Below are 13,398 nucleotides of genomic sequence, written 5' to 3'. Positions count from 1 at the left end.
ACTGCGACGCAGTGACTAGACCGCTGCGCCACTCGGGAGGCCGGTTTAGAAGGTTTTACCTGTTGACGGGGCTGCTGTGTTCTGTGAGGGCCACCAGCAGCTTGAGAGCGTAGACTGGGATTGGGTCTGGCTCCAACAGGAGAGATTCATACCTGTACAACACAGGAGAGACATCAGCCACACTTTATATGGATAGCTATTTGGGTAGTCCCCTACAGAAAGGTTTAGGGTCTAGTTAGTTCAACAGATTGTTGATAGGTGTATAGATGTTTTACTAACTATCTAGAAATCCTCTGCAGAGCACTGGCAAACACATATGGGGACTGGCTTAAATATTGAATTCAATAAATCTAAATTACTAACGAAAAAAACATTTCAATAAATCTAAAACGTTTATTTCAAACGTTTATTTCTCCACTAGGGAACTGGCCAAATAAAGTTGCCAAAACAAGAAGGTTCACTACTTTGACTGCACTCCACACACACAGGCCCAGATGAACAGTGGAGCTGGGCTGCCTCTCAGTTTCTGGTCATTCATTCATCCATGTCATCAGAGCTTTTAAATGAGCTAAAGTTGAGAAGTCTGCAGAAGCAGCTGAAGACAGGGAGGCACAAAGGGAGAGGGTAGAGGAGAGTAGAGAGAAGAGAGAGAGAGAGGTAGAGGAAGAGTAGAGAGAGAGAGGAGAGAGGTAGAGGAGAGGAGAGAGGGTGAGAGGAGAGTAGAGAAGAGAGAGGGTAGAGGAGAGTAGAGAGAGAAAGGGTAGAGGAGAGAGCAGAGAGGAGAGGAGAGGAGAGGAGAGGGTAAAGGAGAGCGGAGAGAGAGAGGGTAGAGGAGAGGAGAGAGGGGGGGGTAGGAGAGGGGAGATGAAAGAAAGTGTAGGGGAGATAAGAGAGAGGGGAGAGGATGAGGAGAGCGGAGAGAGAGAGCAGGGAGAGAGGGTAGGGGAGTTAAGAGGGGAGGAGAGAGAGAGGGAAAATGTAGAGAAGAGCAGAGTGATAGAGAGGGTAGAGAGAGAGATGCAGGAGAGAGAGGGAAAATGTAGAGAAGAGCAGAGTGATAGAGAGGGTAGAGAGAGAGATGCAGGAGAGAGAGGGAAAATGTAGAGAAGAGCAGAGTGATAGAGAGGGTAGAGGAGAGAGATGCAGGAGAGAGAGGGAAAATGTAGAGAAGAGCAGAGTGATAGAGAGGGTAGAGGAGAGAGATGCAGGAGAGAGAGGGGAAAATGTAGAGAAGAGCAGAGTGATAGAGAGGGTAGAGGAGAGGATGCAGGAGAGAGAGGGAAAAGTTAGAGAAGAGCAGAGTGATAGAGAGGGTAGAGGAGAGAGATGCAGGAGAGAGAGGGAAAATGTAGAGAAGACAGAGTGATAGAGAGGGTAGAGGAGAGAGATGCAGGAGAGAGGGTAGAGAAGAGCAGAGTGATAGAGAGGGTAGAGGAGAGAGATGCAGGAGAGAGGTAGAGAGAGCAGAGTGATAGAGAGGGTAGAGGAGAGAGATGCAGGAGAGAGAGGTAGAGAAGAGCAGAGTGATAGAGAGGGTAGAGAAGAGCAGAGTGATAGAGAGGGTAGAGGAGAGCAGAGTGATAGAGAGGGTAGGGGAGAGCAGAGTGATAGAGAGGGTAGAGAAGAGAGATGCGGAGAGAGCATACTCACTGTGGAAGAAGGGCTCTGTAATGAGAGTCAGTAGTCTGCCAGTTGAAGAGTTGCACTCTCTCTCTCTCCTCTCCTCCTTCCTCTCCCCTCCTCCACGGCCTCTTGGCTCAGCAGCAGCAGTGTGATCTCTGACAGAACCCGCAAGCTGACGATACGCCACTCCACTACAACACAACACAGAGCACAGAGCATGTAACACACACACACACACACACACAGCATTATTGATCCATGCAGACCCTCTGCAGTGAGAGAGCTGATATTACCTTACATACAAATCAAAACATTTACTACAATACCAAGCACATGCAGTTGTGGTTAACTTTAGACCAAGGGCCTTGCTGTGTGCCATGCTAGATAGGAACATTGCAGAATGGGCACGTTCCAGACTGCCTATCTATGTCCTGAGATGTTAAGCATGGAGAGCACATGACCCAGCCGTTCCTTACCGTTTTTACTGAAGGCAAGAGAAGTCAGTGGAGGAAGAATGCAACAACAACCTTGAAGAGATAAAACATTTTCTTAAACCAAATAAACCATAAACATCAAATAAACAACACATAAACCTAATATAAGACAGTATTTCCATTTGACTCCTATTATACATCACCTACAAGTCATTTATTCATCACATGCAAATGTATAATCACGTCTTTTCTTTAAAACATGTTGTCTATTAAAGGGAGGAGCAATGAAATCGAGCACTTGTGTGAGCACTCCAACTCTGATGTAAATATCATGTTGCCCCTGTCCTTCGATCATAAACACCTGATGTGAGCACTCCCAATCTCGATGTAAATATCATGTTGCCCCTGTCCTTCGATCATAAACACCTGATGTGAGCACTCCCAATCTCGATGTAAATATCATGTTGCCCCTGTCCTTCGATCATAAACACCTGATGTGAGCACTCCCAATCTCGATGTAAATATCATGTTGCCCCTGTCCTTCGATCATAAACACCTGATGTGAGCACTCCCAATCTCGATGTAAATATCATGTTGCCCTGTCCTTCGATCATAAACACCTGATGTGAGCACTCCCAATCTCGATGTAAATATCATGTTGCCCCTGTCCTTCGATCATAAACACCTGATGTGAGCACTCCCAATCTCGATGTAAATATCATGTTGCCCCTGTCCTTCGATCATAAACACCTGATGTGAGCACTCCCAATCTCGATGTAAATATCATGTTGCCCCTGTCCTTCGATCATAAACACCTGATGTGAGCACTCCCAATCTCGATGTAAATATCATGTTGCCCCTGTCCTTCGATCATAAACACCTGATGTGAGCGCTTTTAAATAACAATTGGATCCATCCCTATTATGATGAGGACTATTTCCATAGAAACAACAGTAAACGCTCTGTTTTGTTCTCGTCTATTATGATGAGGACTATTTCCATAGAAACAACAGTAAACGCTCTGTTTTGTTCTCGTCTATTATGATGAGGACTATTTCCATAGAAACAACAGTAAACGCTCTGTTTTGTTCTCGTCTATTATGATGAGGACTATTTCCATAGAAACAACAGTAAACGCTCTGTTTTGTTCTCGTCTATTATGATGAGGACTATTTCCATAGAAACAACAGTAAACGCTCTGTTTTGTTCTCGTCTATTATGAGGAGGACTATTTCCATAGAAACAACAGTAAACGCTCTGTTCTGTTCTCGTCTATTATGATGAGGACTATTTCCATAGAAACAACAGTAAACGCTCTGTTTGTTCTCGTCTATTATGAGAGGACTATTTCCATAGAAACAACAGTAAACGCTCTGTTTTGTTCTCGTCTATTATGATGAGGACTATTTCCATAGAAACAACAGTAAACGCTCTGTTTTGTTCTCGTCTATATGAGAGGACTATTTCCATAGAAACAACAGTAAACGCTCTGTTTTGTTCTCGTCTATTATGATGAGGACTATTTCCATTAGAAACAACAGTAAACGCTCTGTTTTGTTCTCGTCTATTATGATGAGGACTATTTCCATAGAAACAACAGTAAACGCTCTGTTCTGTTCTAGTCTCAACGAGGATGTAATCTAAACAGGAGACAACATTAGAATAAGAAGCCTGAGGTGGGTATAAAGGATGTACTGTGTCTTGATGGATCCATCCCAAATGGCAGCCTATTCCCTATATAGTGCACTACCCTCGACCAGAGCCCTATGCGCCCTGGACAAAAGCAGTGCACTACTGTATAAGGGGATTGGGGTGCCATTTGGGATGGATCCATTGAGCACCTTTGTTGTTTATTAGAATATATCCATCAGAAGAGACTGTTGTGCTTTGCTGTCGCCTATTTCCCATTATATTCTGTTTAGCACACATTCTCCCTCCGCCGTGCAAACTGTTTTTAAGTGTCTGTCTGACTCAGAAGAAGCTTTTCTATCAGGCAACAGCCAGTCAAGAGTATAAATAGATCAAACTAAAAACAGATGACTAGATCCGATATTGCTGTGGTTCACCTCTGCAGAGAGCTTGTTCCAACAATTTATTTAACCTTTATTTAACTAGGCAAGTCAGTTAAGAACAAATTCTTATTTACAATGACTCCCTACCCCGGCCAAATCCGGACGACGCTGGGCCAATTGTGCGCCGCCCTATGGGACTCCAAATACCGGCCGGATGTGATACAGCCTGGATTCGAACCAGGAACTGTAGTGACGCCTCTTGCACTGAGATGCAGTGCCTTAGACCACTGCGCCACTCGGGAACAAAAGGAAACATTAAACTGTGTGTGTATGTGTGTGTACTCATGCATGTGTGTGTGTGTGTGTGTACTGCTCCCTTCCCAAAACCCCACCGCTGACAGACAACGCTCAGCGGAATCTAATGACTAGTGTCAGACATGTAATTCAAGTTTCTTCTCATGTTACTCAGTATGAGAGGAGCTGTGCTTCTTCTTCTTCTTAGTATCAGAGGAGCTGCTCTTCTTCTTCACAGGAACATCAAGCCTCTTCAACTCATTACTTCCTGTCTGCGTCCCAAATGGCACCCTATTCCCTTTATAGTGCACTACTTTTGACCATGGCCAATAGTATATTGGGAATAGCGCTCCATTTAGGACTCAGGCCGTGCCTGGCCCAGCTCCTTCCTGTATGTCAATATTCATTACACAGTCTCCTCAGACCAGACCAAGGCCCAGCTGCACTCTGCTGGAGTTCCTCTGAGACAGCACAACTGATGGTCTGCTGGACTGACAGTCTCTCTCCAACACCATACATGACTACTCCAAGTCAACCCCCCATGCCAGGGCCCTGTGTTGGGGAGGGAAGTACAGGGCTGGTAGACAACCCCTAACCACTAGTCCTTAGATCTACATAAGTGTCGAGAAGCTGAGTGGACATCTGAGTGGACCAGTGCCTAGGGGTTAGGGGTCAAGGGTTGTTTCTGGACGAGGCCAGTGTTGCTGCAGGCTGCAGTGCCTAGGGCTTAGGGAGCTGCTGTTGCTGCAGGCGCCTTGCAGACCACAGGGCCAGACTCACAGTACAGTGATGGGGCGTTAATAGAGCCTAGAGGGTGAAAAGAGACTGTTGTGCTAGGGAGTTAGGGGCTAGTGGTTAGGGGATAGTGGCTAAGAGGTTAGGGACTAGGGGCTAAGGGGTTAGGAGCGAAGGAGTTGGGGGATCGGGGCTAAGAGGCTAGTGGCTAGGGGCTAAGAGGTTAGGGGCTAAGAGGTTAGGGGCTAAGAGGTTAGTGGCTAAGGGGTTAGGGCTAAGAGGTTACGGGGCTAAGAGGTTAGGGGCTAAGGGTTAGGGCTAAGGGTTAATGGCTAGGGCTAAGGGGTTAGGGGTAAGGGGTTGGGGCTAAGGGGGTTAGTGGCTAGGGGCTAAGAGGTTAGGGGTAAGGGTTAGTGGCTAAGAGGTAGGGACTAGGGCTAAGAGGTTAGGGACTAGAGGTTAGGAGCTAAGGGTTAATGGCTAGGGGCTAAGGGGTTAGGGGGTAAGGGGTTGGGGCTAAGAGGTTAGGGACTAGGGCTAAGAGGTTAGGGACTAAGAGGTTAGGAGCTAAGGGGTTAATGGATAGGGCTAAGAGTTAGGGGCTAAGGGTTGGGGTATGGGTGAGGGGTTAGTGGCTAGGGGCTAAGGGGTTAGGGGGTAAGGGTTAGTGGCTAAGAGGTTAGGGACTAGGGGCTAAGAGGTTAGGGGCTAAGAGGTTAGGGCTAAGGGTTGGGGCTAAGGGGTGAGGGGGTTAGTGGCTAGGGGCTAAGGGGTTAGGGGGTAAGGGTTAGTGGCTAAGAGGTTAGGGACTAGGGGCTAAGAGGTTAGGTGCTAAGGGTTTGGGGCTAAGGGGCCAGGGTTTAGGAGCTAAGGGGTTAGGGCTAAGAGGTTAGGAACTAGGGGGTTAGGGGTTAGGGGCTAAGGGCCAGGGACTATGAGATTAGGACTAGGGCTAGGAACTAGGGGGTTAGGGACTAGGGGCTAAGGAGTTTGGGCTAAGGGGCTAAGAGGTTAGGGACTAGGATCCTACTCACAGTACAGTGATGGGGCATCAGCAGGGCTGGGTGCTGGGTGATGGCCTCCACAGCTGACAGAGTGTTTCCTGATCAGCTCTCTGAACCTGCTTGTCTGGGAATCAAGCAGCAGGTTACACCTACAGTATGGACTTATATGGGCAGTTCTCCAGATGAAACCTATACTACTAATAACCAGTGATAAAGCAAGCGTGATATTCACTCACCTATTGCACTGCCCAAACTGGTCTCACTGGCATCAATAGATGTTATGTGATTCTGGAAGACAAAACATAAGAAATGAGGGTGCAGAAGGCCATGGGACTATAACCACTACAATCGCTGTCTCAATGACTTACCAGCAGTGCTCCAAATTTGAAGAAAACTCCTCAGTCACACCTGTGGCCTGAATATCTAAAAAACAGAGAGACAGAGAGAGAGAGAGAGAGAGAGAGGGAAAGGGAGATAGATATTACACTTGTGTCCCAGTTACAGTAAGTTCTGTCTCTCTGACCTCAGCCAACCTGTCCTCCTCTCTAACTCTTAATTCCCTGCCTACTTTCTCTGCTCCTGTAAGCAGAGGCTTCGTAAGCCCCACTGAGCTGTCAACCCACAGTAGAGCGTCGTTTTCTCTTTCTCACCAGGTCCAGCAGTGCAACACCACAAACACACACACACACACACACACACACACACACCACACACCACACACACACACACACACACACACACCACACACACACACACACACACACACACACACACACACACACACACACACACACACACACACACACGAGAGAGAGGAGAGAGTGCATCCACTAAAACAAACACTCCAAACAACATTAAAGGACTGCTCCATACATGTATTGATAACGAGCTCCAGGGCAGACGTGGCCTGTAGTAAAGTGACTGACACATAGATGTAAACCAGAGCATCAGTCCACATCAGAGCCCAGCTACAGTTAGTTTTAATATCATCAGTAAGACCAGAACTCACATCAGAGCCAGCTACAGTTAGTTTTAATATCATACAGTAAACCAGACTCACATCAGAGTCCAGCTACAGTTAGTTTTAATATCATCAGTAAGACCAGACTCACATCAGAGTCCAGCTACAGTTAGTTTTAATATCACCATGTTAATACCCACGCATGGCAAGGACCACCGCTATTAGGGACAGCTATCTGTCACATCACAGATAAATAACACAGTGACCCCATTTAACAGACTAGTAAATGCGTTACCTTGTAAAATGAGGCAATGGCAGAGGGGGGATCTATGAGAGTGACAAGTTATTACTTTTCTAATGAGACGCTCAAGGCTGTGGTGGTGTTGTCTAGTCTCCGTGAAGAATGGCAGGGAAATGAAGGAGCGATATTTAATCACTGCATGGTTTCATCCAGCAGGCTGCTTGTTGACAAGCATCTCTCTCGCTAAGATTTAGTCATATTAATCATTTCTGCTCAATTGAAACAGTCACCACTAAATCCAATCTCCACACCATGTCTATTGGCAACTGGCAATAATCTGTCTGTGAGGCAGAGTGGGATGAAAATAACAACCTTTAATGCATTTTCTAGACGTTTATGTGACATCTCTGGATATATTATCTATTAGTAATCATGGCTTTGGAAAAGATGATTAAAAGTTTAGCCTAAATGTAAACTTCAATAGTGCATCAGCTATGACTTTGATATCTAAATCTGTTTTGCCACAGTAACATAGAAAACACACTTTGACGTCAGATGTACAGTAGGTGGGGTGTGAATATTTCAACTTCTCCTTGTTAAGCTGGTTTATTATTTGACACCCTCTCAGTGTTGGCCAGCCGACAGGTATCCAGGTGAACCAGAAGCATATTGGTAAACAACCACATCAGTTTCACCACTCCAAACAGCTCAGATACTGTATGTAAGCATAAAACCAAGCAACTTCAATTACGTATCAAGGTTATTGACGCTCATTGCACACAGTACTTGATGCGTGTGTGTGTGTGTGTGTGCGTGTGTGTGTGTGTGACTGTTCGACTGCAGCATTCTAATCCAATTAGCTGCGGCAGTGCTCAGATGAGCCGTGGTCTCTGGCACAGTTCCCTGCTCTACTCTGCCTGTGATAAAGTTGATTATGATCTCTGTTGGTTTGCATGAGGAGAGAGACTCACAGCTCTTAAAGCTAACCCCCTGATTCATTGGCTCTAGGTGGTAGGAGTGGACATAACCGCAGAAGGGTTTCAGAAATGTATCAATAAGCATCAGTTGAAGCCTCTAGGCAGTGTGCTGTATGTTTTATGATGGAGAGATGCTATAAGATGTTCAAACAGACAATTGGGAGTTATTCAATAGTGTCAGAGATCCTGACCCATCCTGGACATTAGCTTGTGAATCAATTATAACTGACTGAGGTCCCATCTTATTAAACAAGTGATCTCATTTCGCAATCACGCACGTACCGTACTTGATCTGTACACACACACACACAAAGCAGGGCTGGGCGATATGACCAAACAATAATATCATGGTCATTAAAAAAAAAAATGGACGACATGAAAGTATCTTATGGTTTTGAATAATAGAAGTTGTAAATGTGCTTTATTTTTTTTATTTTTTTTTTTACATTTGAGTCATTTAGCAGAAGCACTTATCCAGAGTGACTTACAGTCAGTGCATTCATCTGAAGATGCAACTGTTGGTTCAGAAGGGGGGGAGGCCGAACGCACAGAAGGGGGGGTGGGGGGGTGGCGCCGTGCCGCACCGCACCAGAAGGGGGGGGGGGGGTGGCCGAACGCACAGAAGGGGGGGTGGGGGGGTGGCCGAACGCACAGAAGGGGGTGGGGGGTGGCCGAACGCACAGAAGGGGGGGTGGGGGGTGGCCGAACGCACAGAAGGGGGGGTGGCCGAACGCCAGAAGGGGGGGTGGGGGGTGGCCGAACGCACAGAAGGGGGGGTGGGGGGTGGCCGAACGCACAGAAGGGGGGGTTGGCCGAACGCACAGAAGGGGGGGTGGCCGAACGCAGTGCTATTTTGTGATTTCAATGGGTCTTTCTCCATTCTAATTGTTTTATCCTGTTCAATTCAAACCCCCCAAAATTCAGCATTTTCATAAATTTCTGCATTTCCTGCACTCTTTTGAGATCATTTCCACACTGCCACGTACTGTAGGGCTGAACAGTATGGGCAAACAATCTAGGCCTTATTTTTAACCAAATGTTCCAATTGTGATTTGGCTTGCATTTAGAGCAAAAAAGTTGGGTGAACCGTTGGAATCATGGAATATAATGATTATTCTAATTATATAGTTAGAATATAATGATACAGTGTTGTTTGACGTGACAATGAATGAAAGTGCAGGGAGGAGTTATTGTGACAGGGTAGGAACCTAAGGGTTTCCTAAGGGAGACAATATCATCTTTGGCTACATTTAATGTTTTCTCTTAGCTACTTCATGTAGCTAACATATTCATGCTTCGCGTAGTCCTCTGATTTAGACAGCAGGCTGATTTAGGTCTAAACCATCACTGGTATTATCAGGCAGTATAGCTAATTACGTTTGCTCTGATTCAGTACATTTATTAATAGCTAGCTAGCCAGCTAAAGAGCGATTAGCATTAGAGGCTAACACAATTTAGGCCAACTTGCTAATAAAAATACAAACTAGCTGTTTGCAGATATAAGAAACAAAAATAATAGTGTAATTATAAAACACTAGTGGATTTATATTAAGAAGCAAAGTGAAAACAGCGTCGTTGTCATCAACATTGTTGTATGTGCTGCAGTGACCATGCAGACTGAACCAGTGTCCCCTGGTCGAGGAACAACAAATGTGCTCCTTAAGTGACAGGGGCGGGGTTAGGTCTGTGTGGGGCGGGGCTATGTCTGTGTGGGGGGGGCTAGGTCTGTGTGGGGCGGGGCTATGTCTGTGTGGGGCGGGCTATGGCTGTGTGGGGCGGGGCTAGGTCTGTGTGGGGCGGGGCTAGGTCTGTGTGGGGCGGGGCTAGGTCTGTGTGGAAAGCTGCATGGAGAGAGAGAGAGTAGAGGAGATGACTCAAGTAGCGAAGTAAACTATAAAAAGGGATGTTACACACTGCGTTTAACATTTAACAAACAAACATTCAAATACCGTTATATAAGTTAAATTATAAACTGGGTGGTTCGAGCCCTGAATACCGATTGGCTGACAGCCATGGTATATCAGACCGTATACCACAGGTATGACAAAACATGTATTTTTACTGCTCTAATTCCATTGGTAACCAGTTTATAATAGCAATAAAGTACCTACGGGGTTTGTGGTATATGGCCAATATACACGGCTAAGGGCTGTGTCCAGGCTGTACTCCGCGATGCGTCGTGTATAAGAACATTTTTTAGCTGTGGTTATTTGGCCATATACCACAAACCCCGAGGTGCATTACTGCTTAAGTAAAAACCCAAACCGGTCCGTGCATCAATAGCGGTATATGGTAGAATACGGTATAGTGGCCAGCCCTAACAGACAGTTTCGTGACATACCTGTGTACAGTAGGAAGGGTTACCTGAGAGGTGAGGAGGTGGAGCATCACAGTCATCATGGGTACACTCTGTTTCAGCTGCTTGGCCTGAACAGTGGAGGGATGCTTCCTGCCCACTATACTGCCCAGCGCGGACAGCATGTCATCTACACAGTACAGAGGACAGAGGAGAGAGAAGACAGACAGCATGTCATCTACACAGTACAGAGGACAGAGGAGAGAGAGGGTGAGAGACAGACAGACAGCATGTCATCTACACAGTACAGAGGACAGAGGAGAGAGGGTGAGAGACAGACAGCATGTCATCCACACAGTAGAGGACAGAGGGGTGAGAGACGACAGCATGTCATATACACAGTACAGAGGAGAGAGGGGTGAGAGACAGACAGACAGCATGTCATCTACACAGTACAGAGGACAGAGAAGAGAGGGGTGAGAGACAGACAGACAGCATGTCATCTACACAGTACAGAGGACAGAGGAGAGAGGGTGAGAGACAGACAGACAGCATGTCATCTACACAGTACAGAGGACAGAGAAGAGAGGGTGACAGACAGCATGTCATCTACACAGTACAGAGGACTGAGAAGAGAGGGGTGAGAGACAGACAGCATGTCATCTACACAGTACAGAGGACAGACAGCATGTCATCTACACAGTACAGAGGACAGACAGACAGAACAGCATGTCATCTACACAGTACAGAGGACAGAGAAGAGAGGGGTGAGAGACAGACAGCATGTCATCTACACAGTACAGAGGACAGAGGAGAGAGGGGTGAGAGACAGACAGACAGCATGTCATCTACACAGTAGAGAGGACAGAGGAGAGAGGGGTGAGAGACAGACAGACAGCATGTCATTACACAGTACAGAGGACAGAGGAGAGAGGGGTGAGAGACAGACAGCATGTCATCTACACAGTACAGAGGAGAGAGGGTGACAGACAGACAGACAGACAGCATGTCATCTACACAGTACAGAGGACAGAGGGGTGACAGACTGCACATCATTTACACAGTAACAGAGGGGTGACAGAACAACAGCATGTCATCTACACAGTACAGAGGGGTGACAGACAGACAGCAATGTCATCTACAGAGTACAGAGAGAGGGTTCTCTCTCCCCCGCCCTTTCCTCTCCCTTTTCATCACCTCTCCTCCCCTTCAGTCTCTCTCCCCACCCACCCCACCCTTCCCCCTCTCCTATCTCCTCCTCTCCCTGTGATCTCCCCATCCGTCCCCATACCTCTCCTCCTCTCTCCTCTCCTCTCTCTCCTCTCCTCTCCTCTCTCTCCTCTCCCTCCAGTGATCTTAGAGGAGAATGAGCCCGGACCGGTTTGAACCAGTTGGGTTCGGCTTCCGGCCCTCTGATGGGGAGACGTGCCATGTTAGCAGCACTGATTTAACAAATTAAACGTCAGGAAAGGTACAATACCTGGCTGGGTGATTTAAAATTCAATCAGAAAGGTAATTAAAAAGAGGGAGAATCAAATTGGCTTGCTCCATCCAGCCATTGATGCAAGTTCCCTCACCCCACTTCACTTCACTCCTCTCCCCTCCCCTCCCCTCTTCTCATCTCCCCTCCTCCTCTCTTCTCCCTCCCCTCTTCTCTCTCCTCTCCCCTCCCTCTTCTCATCTCCCTCCCTCCTCTCTTCTCCCTCCCCTCCCCTCTCCTCTCCTCATCTCCTCTTAGTGCTTGTGGTTTTTGTGTTATTGTGATTGATTTACCCAGAATGGCTGGCAGCTGCAGCACGACGTGACGGATGAGCAGATCGAGGCATTTTGACAGGTATTCATTGCTGCTTTGTAGCTCTTCCTGGCGTGGGCCTGCCTGATGTCTCTTTCAATGTACATCACCAGCCTGCAAAACATTTATCATTCACCTACAGCCTCCAATCTACCCTGGAGCCGGACGGAGCCGGGATCAATACAAGCCATTGAAAACAGAATTAGTAAGACGTATTATAGCAAATAAATGATATTCATTACACAATTAGGGTTAAAAATAAAGGCTAATAGATTTCAGAGATCAATGAGGAGCATCAAATCAGCCTCAAGCTTGCAACAAGACTCTTGAAACTCAAACACACAGCCTGCAAGTTGAAACAAGACTCTGAACTCAAACACATAGCCTGCAAGTTGAAACAAGACTCTGAACTCAAAACACAGCTGCAAGTTGAAACAAGTCTCTTGACTCAAACACAGCCTGCAAGTTGACAAGACTTGAACTCAAACAACGCCTGCAGTTGAAAACAAGACTCTTGAACTCAAAACACACAGCCTGCAAGTTGAAACAAGACTCTTGAAAACTCAAACACACAGCCTGCAAGTTGAAACAAGACTCTTGAACTCAAACACACAGCCTGCAAGTTGAAACAAGACTCTTGAACTCAAACACACAGCCTGCAAGTTGAAACAAGACAACCCTCACAGGCAAGTGGATAATAATTAGCTGAAGATTCAGAAAAAAACCTGCCAAACACTTTCATTAATAACCATGAACACAGCGAGTAGGATACAGTAAACCACTGTACAGAGACAGATGTGATGTCTACAGGTCAGTACACCACTGTACAGAGACAGATGTGATGTCTACAGGTCAGTACACCAACTGGACAGAGACAGATGTGATGTTACGGTCAGTACACCATGTGACAGAGACAGATGTGATGTCTACAGGTTCAGTAACACCACTGGACAGAGAGACAGATGTGAGTCTTACAGGTCAGTACCCACTGGACAGAGAGACAGATGTGAGTCTAACAGGTCAGTACAC

The 13,398-nt window shown here is 46.6% G+C and overlaps 2 long non-coding RNA genes across 2 annotated transcripts in view; both read right to left on the bottom strand.

Annotated features, from left to right (window-relative positions):
* LOC112075639 (uncharacterized) overlaps positions 1–2,192 on the bottom strand; it is a 47,799-nt gene extending 45,607 nt beyond the window's left edge. Inside the window, exons 1-3 of the long non-coding RNA XR_011477446.1 lie at positions 2,100–2,192; positions 1,651–1,814; positions 60–152 (exon numbers count right to left, since the gene is read on the bottom strand). This is a non-coding gene — a long non-coding RNA (uncharacterized lncRNA). The remainder of the gene's footprint in view (positions 1–59; positions 153–1,650; positions 1,815–2,099) is intronic.
* Positions 2,193–6,337: 4,145 nt separating this feature from the next.
* LOC112075637 (uncharacterized) lies at positions 6,338–12,784 on the bottom strand. Its single transcript, XR_002895018.2, has 4 exons — positions 12,351–12,784; positions 10,646–10,767; positions 6,471–6,525; positions 6,338–6,390 (listed from the first exon to the last, which is right to left on the bottom strand). It is a non-coding gene; the product is annotated as an uncharacterized lncRNA (long non-coding RNA).
* Positions 12,785–13,398: the final 614 nt, after the last annotated feature.

The sequence above is a fragment of the Salvelinus sp. IW2-2015 genome, unplaced genomic scaffold (genome assembly GCF_002910315.2).
Source record: "Salvelinus sp. IW2-2015 unplaced genomic scaffold, ASM291031v2 Un_scaffold3310, whole genome shotgun sequence".
Lineage (NCBI taxonomy): Eukaryota > Metazoa > Chordata > Actinopteri > Salmoniformes > Salmonidae > Salvelinus > Salvelinus sp. IW2-2015.
The sequence above is the reverse complement of the archived record's forward strand: the minus strand, read 5'-3'. Positions and strand labels throughout refer to the sequence as shown.